Source organism: Barbus barbus, assembly GCF_936440315.1.
Source record: "Barbus barbus genome assembly, chromosome: 15".
Lineage (NCBI taxonomy): Eukaryota > Metazoa > Chordata > Actinopteri > Cypriniformes > Cyprinidae > Barbus > Barbus barbus.
In genome coordinates, this window is record NC_136743.1 from 6,735,599 (window position 1) to 6,747,068 (window position 11,470).

An 11,470-nucleotide genomic window follows, 5' to 3' on the forward strand; every position below is an offset into this window, starting at 1 on the left:
CATATAACGAATAAGTCATTCAATCATTCACTATTTGGAGAAAAGGTTGTTTCTGCTTTGGATGTTTTTGGAACTATTTCAGTTAAGTCACTCAAAATGATTTTTACAGAAATTGGACAACAGCAATTTCAAGCATATGAGCTGAATATCGGAATGGATAGTATTGCCTCATAAGCTGGTTCACCTGGTGTCCAGTGTAAATGAACATTTCAAACTAATTAATAAATATAAAAACAGATGGACAGACAGACTAACCAATGAATGCATGATGGGGATTGATGGTTGGATGCTTTATTCGACATCCTTTGATTAAACTATGAATTTCGTGTGTAAATCTGTCTGAGTAAATGTAACAAAGGATCATAATATCTGATCATAGACAGAGGGTTCAGAAATATCATGTGTTGCCACCCTGTACCATTATAATCCTTCACCATTGAGTGTTGGGGTTTATTTTTAACGCTTTGGAATTTTGGAATGACGGATTCTAGACTGGTTGTTTGTGTGAGGATCAGAGCTGCAGGGCTTATTAATACAAAATCATTCCACATAAGTCCATTCGAATAGAATAGAATAGAATAGAATAGAATAGAATAGAATCTGGTAGTACTGTTGATTGAGATTGGCAAGAGATGGATTAAAATGGAAAACTAAACTAGAGTGTGAGAGGAGCTAGTCCATCCAATCTTGTCAATCATTATGCAAGAATATATCAACAGCTGTGTGCATCACTTCTGTGACAGTTCTTTTGGCATCCACAACCCCATCTCATGCATTATTTCTATCCATTCATAAGTACAGGGGGGCCCAAACTGATCCTGAAACACACTCAAGGATTATATAAACATGTCAACCTGTGAAACTACAGTTGATTGGCACTGAACGTGAATTTACATTTCTCTGAAGAAACCACTTAAGAATGCTTTTTAAAGGTGGAACAGACAATTAGCTGTAACTGTCAACTATCAAGTACTAATGCAGCATGCCATTTCTCAGTGTTCCTTTAGGATCTTCCAGAATCTTTAGTGCTCATTCTGAAGCCCAGAGGATTGTCATCAGCTCCAAATAAAGAATCAGAATGACGTTTGTTAGTGAAGTAGGGACACCTGTCATGGAACAGCACAATTAACACAGTTCCCTTATGCTAAAACACCTCAGACATTAAATCTGAGCCAACAAAAAGGCCCCCTGAGTTCTCTAGCGCTGCTTTCTGCTGACAGAGATGTTCAGCTGCCATGAACTGACATGAGAATAGCAAGTGCAGCTTCAGTGGAGGTAAACAAGCCTTTAAATAAGGTGATTTCTCACAGCAATTACTTCCTTTTTCCATCTAATCAATCTGAAATAGAAATGTTATATGAGAGTTAGGAATTAAAGATTAGAATGGTGCGAAATACACGCCTGGAAAAAGGAGAAAGGGAAAAAAACAAAAAGAGAAAGGAGCAGAAAGGAGAAAAGAAGGAATAAAGGGGAAAAGAAAAAGAAAGGAAGAGGGAGGGAGGATTCTGGTATAACAGGAATGCGCAATGATTCCAGTTTGGAACGCAGGGCAGCAATGGAGGAGCGCAGTGATCCGTCGAGCTGCTGAAGAGGTGCTTTTTCACTGTCCTCATCCTGAAAATGTCATCAAATCAAAATAGTTCATTGTTAACTAATGTCTGTCCTAAACAGAAATGTATTGAACAAGCTGCCCCATCACATCTAAACCCTTATCTAAAATTAGACTTTACCGGTGTGAAGAGTTGTTGCTCCTGAGACAGTTCCCGTGAGTTCTTTAATTCTTTGTGTCGATCCAGATCTTCAGCAATGCCTGTAAGGTAGCTCTCCCAGTCGTCCAGCAGGGTGCCCACTTTCTGGAATAGTGCAGTGTCTACCTGCTCATTGAGAATAATATGTTGTTTAGAATAATAATATGGAGAATGATGTATACAGATTTATACAGAAGCTACATCATTTTGGAAAGCATTGTAAATCCATCTTGAGCCCTGATTGGCTGTACAAGTACAAAGCAGAAAGGTTTAATGGCTCTACCTGTTTCAAGTGCATTTCTGCGTCTTCGTGGTATATGAGCAGAGCTGTACACATTCTCCATGTTAAGCCTAAAATGTGTTTTAAAATCACTATTGATGAGGATTGTGTGGTCTTTAAAAGCAAGATATTTAAAGTGTACCTGAAGTATACTTGCAATAGTTCCACTTTAGCACAATCAAATATACTTCAGTATATCTTTAGCTGGACGTCTGCACTACTTCCACACAATTAAAGTGCATTAAGTACACAATTAGTTGTTCCAATTTAGCAGACTTTAAGTAAAGCAGTTTAGTTTACTAAAAGTACAACTGCAGGTGATTTTTATTAAGTACATAAATATGTAAATGTATTTGTAGTATATTTAACATTAAATAAACGTATTTCAAATACATTTTATTATATTAATTTTTCACTAGGGTAAATTTATGACCTTAAAGGATCACTCCACTATTTTTGAAAATAGGCTCATTTTCCAACTCCCCAAGAGTTAAACAGTTGAATTTTTTTTTCCACTTTTAGCGTAGCTTAGCATAGATCATTGAATCGGATTAGACCGTTAGCATCTCGCTCAAAAATGACCAAAGAGTTTCGATATTTTTCCTATTTAAAACTTGACTCTTCTGTAGTTACATCGTGTACTAAGACGGAAATGAAAAGTTGCGATTATCCTTAAAATATAATCCTGAAAATAGTCCCCAGCTATATCATAACTAATTACTTCGATTGGGACTATTTTCAGGCGCTGCGTAATATCATTGGGCCTGCTGCACACATGGTACGGCAGCAAAGTTCCTTGATTATTACGTGGAAAATTAAAAGTTGCGATTTTCTGGGCCGATATGGCTAGGAACTATACTCTCATTCCGGCGTAATAATCAAGGAATTTTGCTGCCGTACCATGGGTGCAGCAGGTGCAATAAGCTGCTAAGCTACGCTAAAAGTGCTACCGCCAGACCCGGAGATCGGCTGAATGGATTCGAAAACGGTAAAACTCAACTGTTTAACTCTTGGGGAGCCTATTTTCAAAAATAGTGGAGTGTTCCTTTAAAGTTTAAATTAAATGTAAATTAATTTAAATTAATTGTGTCTACATACAAATTTCTTTAAAAACTAGTTTAAATTCACATTTTTTGAAATTGATTAATTGAATTTCATAGAAGTGTATGAGCGAGCCAACAAGTGCCAAACATACATGCCAACTCCTTAAAGGGATAGTTCACCCAAAAATTAAAATTTTGTCATCATTTACTCACCCTCAAGCAGTTCCAAACCTGTATGAATGTCTTTGTTCTGCTGAACACAAAGGAAGATATTCTGAAGAATGTGGGAAACAGAGCAGTTCTGGGGCACCATTGACTTCCATAGTATTTTTTTTCCTACTATGGAAGTCAATGGTGCCCCAAAACAGCTTGGTTACAAACTTTCTTCAAAATATCTTCCTTTGTGTTCGGCAGAACAAAGAAATTCATACAGGTTTGGAACAACATGAGGGTGAGTAAATGATGATAGAATTTTCACTTTTGGGTGAACTATCCCTTTAAATGCAGTTTAAAAAGCATCCCAGAATGCACTTTGTTAAGGTGCAGAGCTAGTCAAGATGACTACATAATTCACATATTTCCATTGCTGTTATTTCATAGTTTTTTTTTGCCTTTACTATTATTCCAAAATCTGGAAAATTGTAATAATAAAGAATGAGAATGCACATTCAAAGTATCACTCAACTGTACCGTAGGTTATATTTACATTTAGTCATTTAGCAGATGCTATTAGGTTAATTCTGTTTAAATATGTAATTAGGTTTTTTAATTGAAACTGTCTGGATAACTTACGGCACTTCTTAAACCGGCTTTGGCATTTGTCCTGAGCGAGACGCTGGCAGGCAGAGGGGTTGAGGGTCGAAGAGCAGGAAAGTATGTAGAGGTGGCAGAGCGTGGTAAATTCTGACATCTGCTGTTCTTCAGACAGCTCAGTTGTCTTAAGCAGCTCAGAACATGTGGGCTCTCGACTCCCAAAGGTCTCTGGAATTTGGAGAATGGAATGTAAAAGATTTTGCAGGATTTGTGGCTTTTCATTGAGCAGAAGAGTGGGAGGGTTTAAACTCACGATGGTGGAGATATTCTTTGTTTCAGTAGTGTGTGTGCAACATGTTGAGCAACTCACTCTGTATCTCTATCATAACCCAATCAGAGAAGGCGGTGACCCGTGTGTAAACGCCAGGCTTTCCCCTCTCCCCACAGCCATCTCCCCAAGAGGTGATGCCAAACAGCTGAAACCGTCCCGATAAACGGTCCTGGAAGATCAACGGCCCTCCAGAATCACCCTGTATACATGCAAGGAGACAAACTCTAGTCAGATGATAATGCAGATGTAGTGCTTATGAAGCAGATATGATGTTTCTTCATCAGGTGTGGTGTTCGTAATGCAAGCTAGTATGACAATGTGGAGATACCTGGCATGAGTCAATGCCTCCAGACAGGTACCCAGCGCAGAACATGGTGCTTGTGAGCAGCTCCTTCCCCAGTGCACTGCGACAGGTGGACTGAGAGAGCAGGGGCACCTTCGCCTCCATCACCACATCTGCAGAGGGTCTGTCTACACATGTACAGAGAATCAAGACAAAGATAAATAAACACTTCACATCATTATAAGCAAACACTGTGTGATATTATTGAGCTCTTTTTCTAAAATATGAGCTATGCAGATTTTCTTACCCTCATAAAAAGAGTCCCAGCCGGCCAACAAGCAGGGTGTACCAGCCGGTGGATCGAGGTCAGAGGGCAGGCAGACAGGTGTGACCCGTTCAGACAGAATTACTGGAGAACTCAGCTCCACCAGAGCAATGTCGTATATATATATATATATATATTAGTCATGACCTGCTCATCAGGGTCAGTTTGTGTGAGGTCAAACTCTCCAACTACAGCTGTCCAGTAACTCTCACCGCGGCTCCTAATTGGGGGAGATACATTTTATACATTCACAAATAAACAATAACACACAACACAATTTATAATGCTTTTCATAAAATGGTCAAAGCAGCAAAATATTAAAAAGACAATGCTGTTGTTCATTACTTTTTAATGTTATGGCACATTTTAAGATTTTAAATTGGAAAGGCAACAAGGTATCCAAAGTTGGGAAGGTTACTTTGGAAATGCAATAATTTACAGATTACAAGTTACCCTGTTCAAAATGTAATAAGTAGTGTAACTACTTCAATTACTTTATTAAAATAATGTAACTGATTACATTTCTAAATTTCTAACAATTGTTTTCAGCTGTTAGCCTAATCATTTTTAAACATTTAAACTAGGCGAGGTTAACCTTAGAGCAGTACTCAACACTGATTACTGTCATACTTTCAAAATCCTTCATCACTTGAATTAAGATTTAAATTTAATTTTAAAGCACAGTCACCACAAAATCAAACTTTAGCATCTCTTTTTACTTTGAGATTGTTCTGAGGTTAAATACAGATTTAAAAATCGTAAGAATTAGTTCAATAGCTATGATACTGTTTTTTAAATCAAATGTTTGCACACTGGCATCTAACAATGCCTTGGAAAAAAGTTAATCTTAAAAAATAAAGCATATACATAAACCCAACTAGGAAATAAAATAGTTATCGAATAAGCCTATTCTGTGTCCTAAACTCCTGAAACATTGGTGTCTCATATTTTAGAGCAGTGGGAAAGATTCAGACGTAACCTCCTTTGTAATCATTAACATTTTCAAAAGTAACTAATTTAATTACACATTTTTTCTCAGTAACTCTAACTGATTACAGTTACATTTATTTTGTAATTAAACTCCTTAATGCTGTTACATGTAACTAATTACTCCCCAACACTGAAGATATCCCACCTGACATTAAGTTATTAAAATTACGTAGGTATGTATTTTGTAATGCATGTAATATGTATTTTTTACCCAGCAAAGCAGTGGGCGGCAGTGAGGACCCAAGAGCTGTCAACCAGAACACCCCCACACATCAGAGCCCCATCCAGCCGAAGGTTCACCAGCCATGGCCAGCTGCCCAGAGGAGCAGGAGATCCCCCCATGATACGAGAGCGAGGCTGTGTCAGGTTTTGCGAGACAGAGAAACGCTGCCCACACACAGCTACAAAGGAAGCCACATCAATAATTAGAGTTCTCACAGTAAATTCATGGCTGAAATTACATTTAAAGTGACCTTTATTATTTATATATCAGTAAAACTACATGCTAATTTTTAAAGATCAAAATGTCTTACCTTGTGCCGTGGTCTGTGTGGCCGGCTCCAGGTTCTGCATGGTGTTGAGCAGACTGCACTGCAGGACCCGAGCGCTGCAGCTCTCTCCCATGACTCTGACGCACAGGTATTTGTTCATCTGTGCAGGTGTGCAACAGCGTTTGTAGAAGCCACAGACCTGACTCAGCAACCAGCTCCTCTCTCCTTCATTAACTTCCTGCTGGGCACGAGATATGACCTCACAGCTTGGCTCTAACTGTGTGTCCTCTGGAGACGCTACAGAGTTACCACCACCATCAGCATCCGTGTTTAAAGTCAAAGAGTCAAATAAAGCGTCAAATATGTGTTCAAGCTTACCACAGGCGCCTTTTTGCTGTCCACAGTCCTGAAACAGACAGGGCACACACCCTCTGCAGCCTGCCTCAGCCTTGCTGCGGTCCGATACGGCAGCGTCTACAGCAGACAGAGCTCGGGACAGAGCAGCCTCCATCACTACTGTTCCTCTATCAGACAGTGCTGCAGAGAGAAGCAGAAACAGATGTAAGCAAAAGTGAGTACATCCCTCAAAACAACCAACACAAAGGAAATCAAAGGAAAACATTAAAAGTAGGTATAAAGAAGAAATATGAGACATTTATCCTCAAGTGGAGCAGAAAATTGTGCTGATTTGGTGTTTATGTGAATTAGAGAAGATGAATGCAATATTTTTTGTTTCAGCAATAAAATGGTCAGATATACATACAAACAAATACAAAAACTACAGGACAGTGACCAAACTAACAAAAATATGTAGTAAGAATGTTTTGCTAATGTTATAATTAAGTTTCTGTATGTTCAAAATGTCCAGATTTTTAAACATTTTCTCTTGGTTGTGCGTATGTTAAGAAAACATTAAGGCGGCCATCAGGACAAGACCACGGACCAGATGAGTCCTCTGCAAAATCTGACTTTGTTCAGCCTAGAATTAAACTGCTGGTTTCTTCTGGCCAGAGGAGAACGGAACACATTTCGCCACACTATTTCCCTGTTTAATACTGTAAAGCTGCTTTGACACAATCTGCATTGTAAAAAAGCGCTATATAAATAATGGTGACTTGACTTGACATTCCATTTTGTCATTGAGCAACCATTACAGTAATATTACTTTTGAATGTTCTCTGAACAATTCTTGAATTCTGCAAAAATAATGTTTTTGTCATAACATTGAGAACTTTATTACAGACCAGATGACTTTGAATGAACTTTTTATTAACATTGTTGAAGAGAACCTTGCGGGAATGTTCCCCTGTTCCCTGTTAGGTGGGGAGAAAACCAACATTTGCACACAAAACAAACAGTCTGAATAGATTTTTTTAGCAAAACAAAATCTACTGGGAATCAATGTACTGGCTGTGATAAAACTACAGTTATATATAAAAAAATCTGTGTGTGTGCAAATCCACAGTCAGACAGATTGTGTACAAATGGAGGAAATTCAATACCACTGTTACCTTCCCAAGAAGTGGTCAACCAACAAAGATCACTCAAAAGCAGAACGTGTAATAGTCTACAAAGTTGCAAAAGTTCCCAGGGTAACTGCTAAGCAACTAAAGGCCTTTCTCACATTGGCTAATGTTAATGTTCATGATCCCACCGTCAGGAGAACACTGAGCAACCGTGATGTGCATGGCAGAGTTGCAAGAAGAAAGCCACTGTTCTCCAAAAAGAAAATTGCTTGCTAAAGATCATGTGGACAAGCCAGACGACTATTGGAGAAAAGTTTAATGGATGGATGAAATCAAAATAGAACTTATTGGTTTAAATGAGAAGCTATTAAATGTTTTGCCAGAAAACATCTTGATGATCTCAAAGACTTTTGGGAAAATACTCTGTGGACTGACGAGACAAAAGTTTAACTTTTTGGAAAGTGTGTGTCCCATTACATCTGGCATAAAAGTAACACAGCATTTCAGAAAAAGAACATCATACCAACAGTAAAATATGGTGGTGGTAGTGTGATGGTCTGGGGCTGTTTTGCTGCTTCAGGACCTGGAAGACTTGCTGTGATAAATGGAACCATGAATTCAGCTGTCTACCAAAATATCCTGAAGGACAATGTCTGGCCATCTGTTCGTGACCTCAAGCTGAAGCGAACTTGGGTTCTGCAGCAGGACAATGATCCAAAACACACCAGCAAATCCACCTCTGAATGGCTGAAGAAAAACAAAATGAAGACTTTGGAGTGGCCTAGTCAAAGTCCTGACCTGAATCCTATTGAGATGCTGTGGCATGACCTTAAAAAGGCGGTTCATGCTCGAAAACCCTCCAATGTGACTGAATTACAACAATTCTGCCAAGATGAGTGGGCCAAAATTCCTCCACAGCGCTGTAACAGACTCATTGCAAGTTATCGCAAACGCTTGATTGCAGTTGTTGCTGCTAAGGGTGGCCCAACCAGTTATTAGGTTTAGGGGACAAGCCATTTTTCACACAGGACCATGTGGGTTTGGATTTTGTTTTCCCTTCATAATAAAAAACTTCATTCAAAAAACTGCATGTTGTGTTTACTTGTGTTATCTTTGATTAATATTTAAATTAGTTTGATGATCTGAAACATTAAAGTGTGACAAACATGCAAAAAAAACAACAACATTTTTTTTAAAAATCAGGAAGGGGGCCAACACTTTTTCACACCACTGTATATGAAAATCTGATGATGTTTTGGGTCTGACCAATTACAAATGAAAACACCCTAAATCGGATTTCAGAAACGTAAAAGGCTTTATTTAGTGATAACTGGCGGTGTAGCATTTGCATCTAGTTTCTCTACTTACCAATTTCACACCTGTTTTCAGAGCTTCTGACAGAGAAGTGCTTTATACACTTAAATTGTTACAGAAACAAAATAAGTAAACATCACACATCTAATGTATATAATGTATTAGATGATCTGCGTTTTTACCTTCATAATCATGACTGGTACCATAATCAAAACGATGAGACTGTATTTGGGACCATCAGACCATGCCAGCTGTGAAGGAGAGCGTTGGGCAGGATACAGCGCCTTCTACTGGACAATCACGACTGTATGAGTTTTAAAATTTGATTTGGTTTATTAGAATCATCAGTTCCGCAAAAGCATGTGGCAAGTACGTAAGGGACCCCGTAGTTGATTCATTTATTAGCGAAATAAATAATTTGGGGTGAAAGCCAATGGAGTAGTAGGCTACTTGTAAAAAGGCACGTTTCTGGTGAACCCACTATTTCTGTTAAATCAATTAATTTTGGTTTACACTCGATTTCACAATTTCATTAGATTCTCAGTTAATCAGGCCATGCTCACATCTCACTGAACGGCGCTAAAGAAAGAGTAATAAATACTTTTTTCCTTTTTTTTTTAAACATGAATCTAGCACATCACCAGTTTTTATGAGAAAAAAAACTACAGAAATCCATTTAAAGTGTTTAGTAAGTCAACAATGGAAGATGTCAGATATAATGAGTGGAACACGTTTGATAAATTAGGCTTGTTTGTTAATCCAATTTGATTTAATCATCTTAAATGCATTCACACTATTATTAATGTTGCTGCTCTCGCACCTTCATTGGCAATTGCATTGGTATTTTTCAGCTTTTCAGCACAAATAACACATTTATTCATCATCCTGTCTGAACTGTCATCCATACCAGATAAATAAAACGAAACAGAAGCATTAAATGCTATTTAATCTTATTATTCCCTCTCCTGACTAAACTCACATGGCAAAATGGATCAGAAAGTGGTAGAGCTGTCCGTGGTGCTGAACGAACCACCATAAAGTCATTTCAAATTAATGTTAATATGATGTTCTTCTGTTGGATGCCTCGTGCCAGGTCTTACTCATCAAACCTGTCATTCTGATGTTTTAATATGAACCTCAATAGATTTAAATTTTTCCTTTTTCTTGAAAAGTTGTCTCCCTCTGGTGGGCCTTTTAAGTCAAATAAGCGAAGCAATTTCACTTTATAGAGCCTGATCAATATAAAGTGTCACATCAAATTTTATTATTCAAATGCAGAGCAATACAGCATGCAGCAGTAATTGCTGATGCAATGAGGGCCTTAAAGCTGCAGAAAAAGAAGCAAAGCAAGCAATATAAATAGATAAATAAAAGAAATGAAATATAAAAACCTAAATGTTTATGTAACCATTTACCAATTACGTACACTATATTTAGAACGTAGTTGCTCGTTTAAAGCAACTGTAGGTATGCTTTTTAGCTTGAAATGTCAGTTTCAAAAATTGTTCTGATTTCTAATACTACGAATGGTTTCTGTTTTTCTCCCACGCTCCACCTGAACGTCTGCTTTGGGATTATGGGAATTAAATTTCACGAAAAGGGCGAAACACCACTTATTTGGACTTTTGGCTGAAACAACAGCTACTGTGACTTTGCCTTTGTGACAACATACATGAGCCTATAAGACATGAGTTGAACTCACTTTCAGCAAGCAGAACCGTTCGTGTCACACGTTGCAGAAGCGCGAGACAATACGACAGCTGTAAATTATAGAGACTCGAATAAGATGCATGTGCGTGCGCGTGCATGCGCGCTAGTGAAGTGTGGCTCGCGCTCGAGTCCCTATAGTCCGCCCAGAGAGATGGAGAGAGACCTGTAACACGCACCCGTCCGATTCACAGCAAACCGGGCTAAAATCAACGAGCAGCTCATCAAGTAAGTCAAAACTCGACGTGTACGTAAAGTGCATACTTTTATCCTATTCAAAACATAAAACATTTCAGTCGTTATGATTTGGATTATTTCTCACGCGGACCCTGATGTTATGAAATCAACATGCTCAAGTGCATGTCTACAAATAATAGTTGATAGATTTGCGTAAACTTTACTGTTGGGGAGAAAAATACAAATTAATTGAAATGATGTTTAATCTTTTTTTTGTTGTTACCGATATGATTCTCATCATGAAAATATTCTGAATGATTTATGACACAAAAGATATCGATTTTTTTTTTGCAACTTCCGCTAATCTTTTTTCTTTTTGTTTAGTAAAATTAATTTCATGCCCCTTTCTTTATTTATGTAGTAACTGAGCTCTAAAGCTTGAAATAATCTATTTTTAATTTCATTTGTGCAGTGTTTTTTCAAAAAAGTTAATAAGTGCAAGATATTGTTTATTTAATTTTTTAAAATGATAAATTTGGACAGTAATCAGTTCAACATTTCC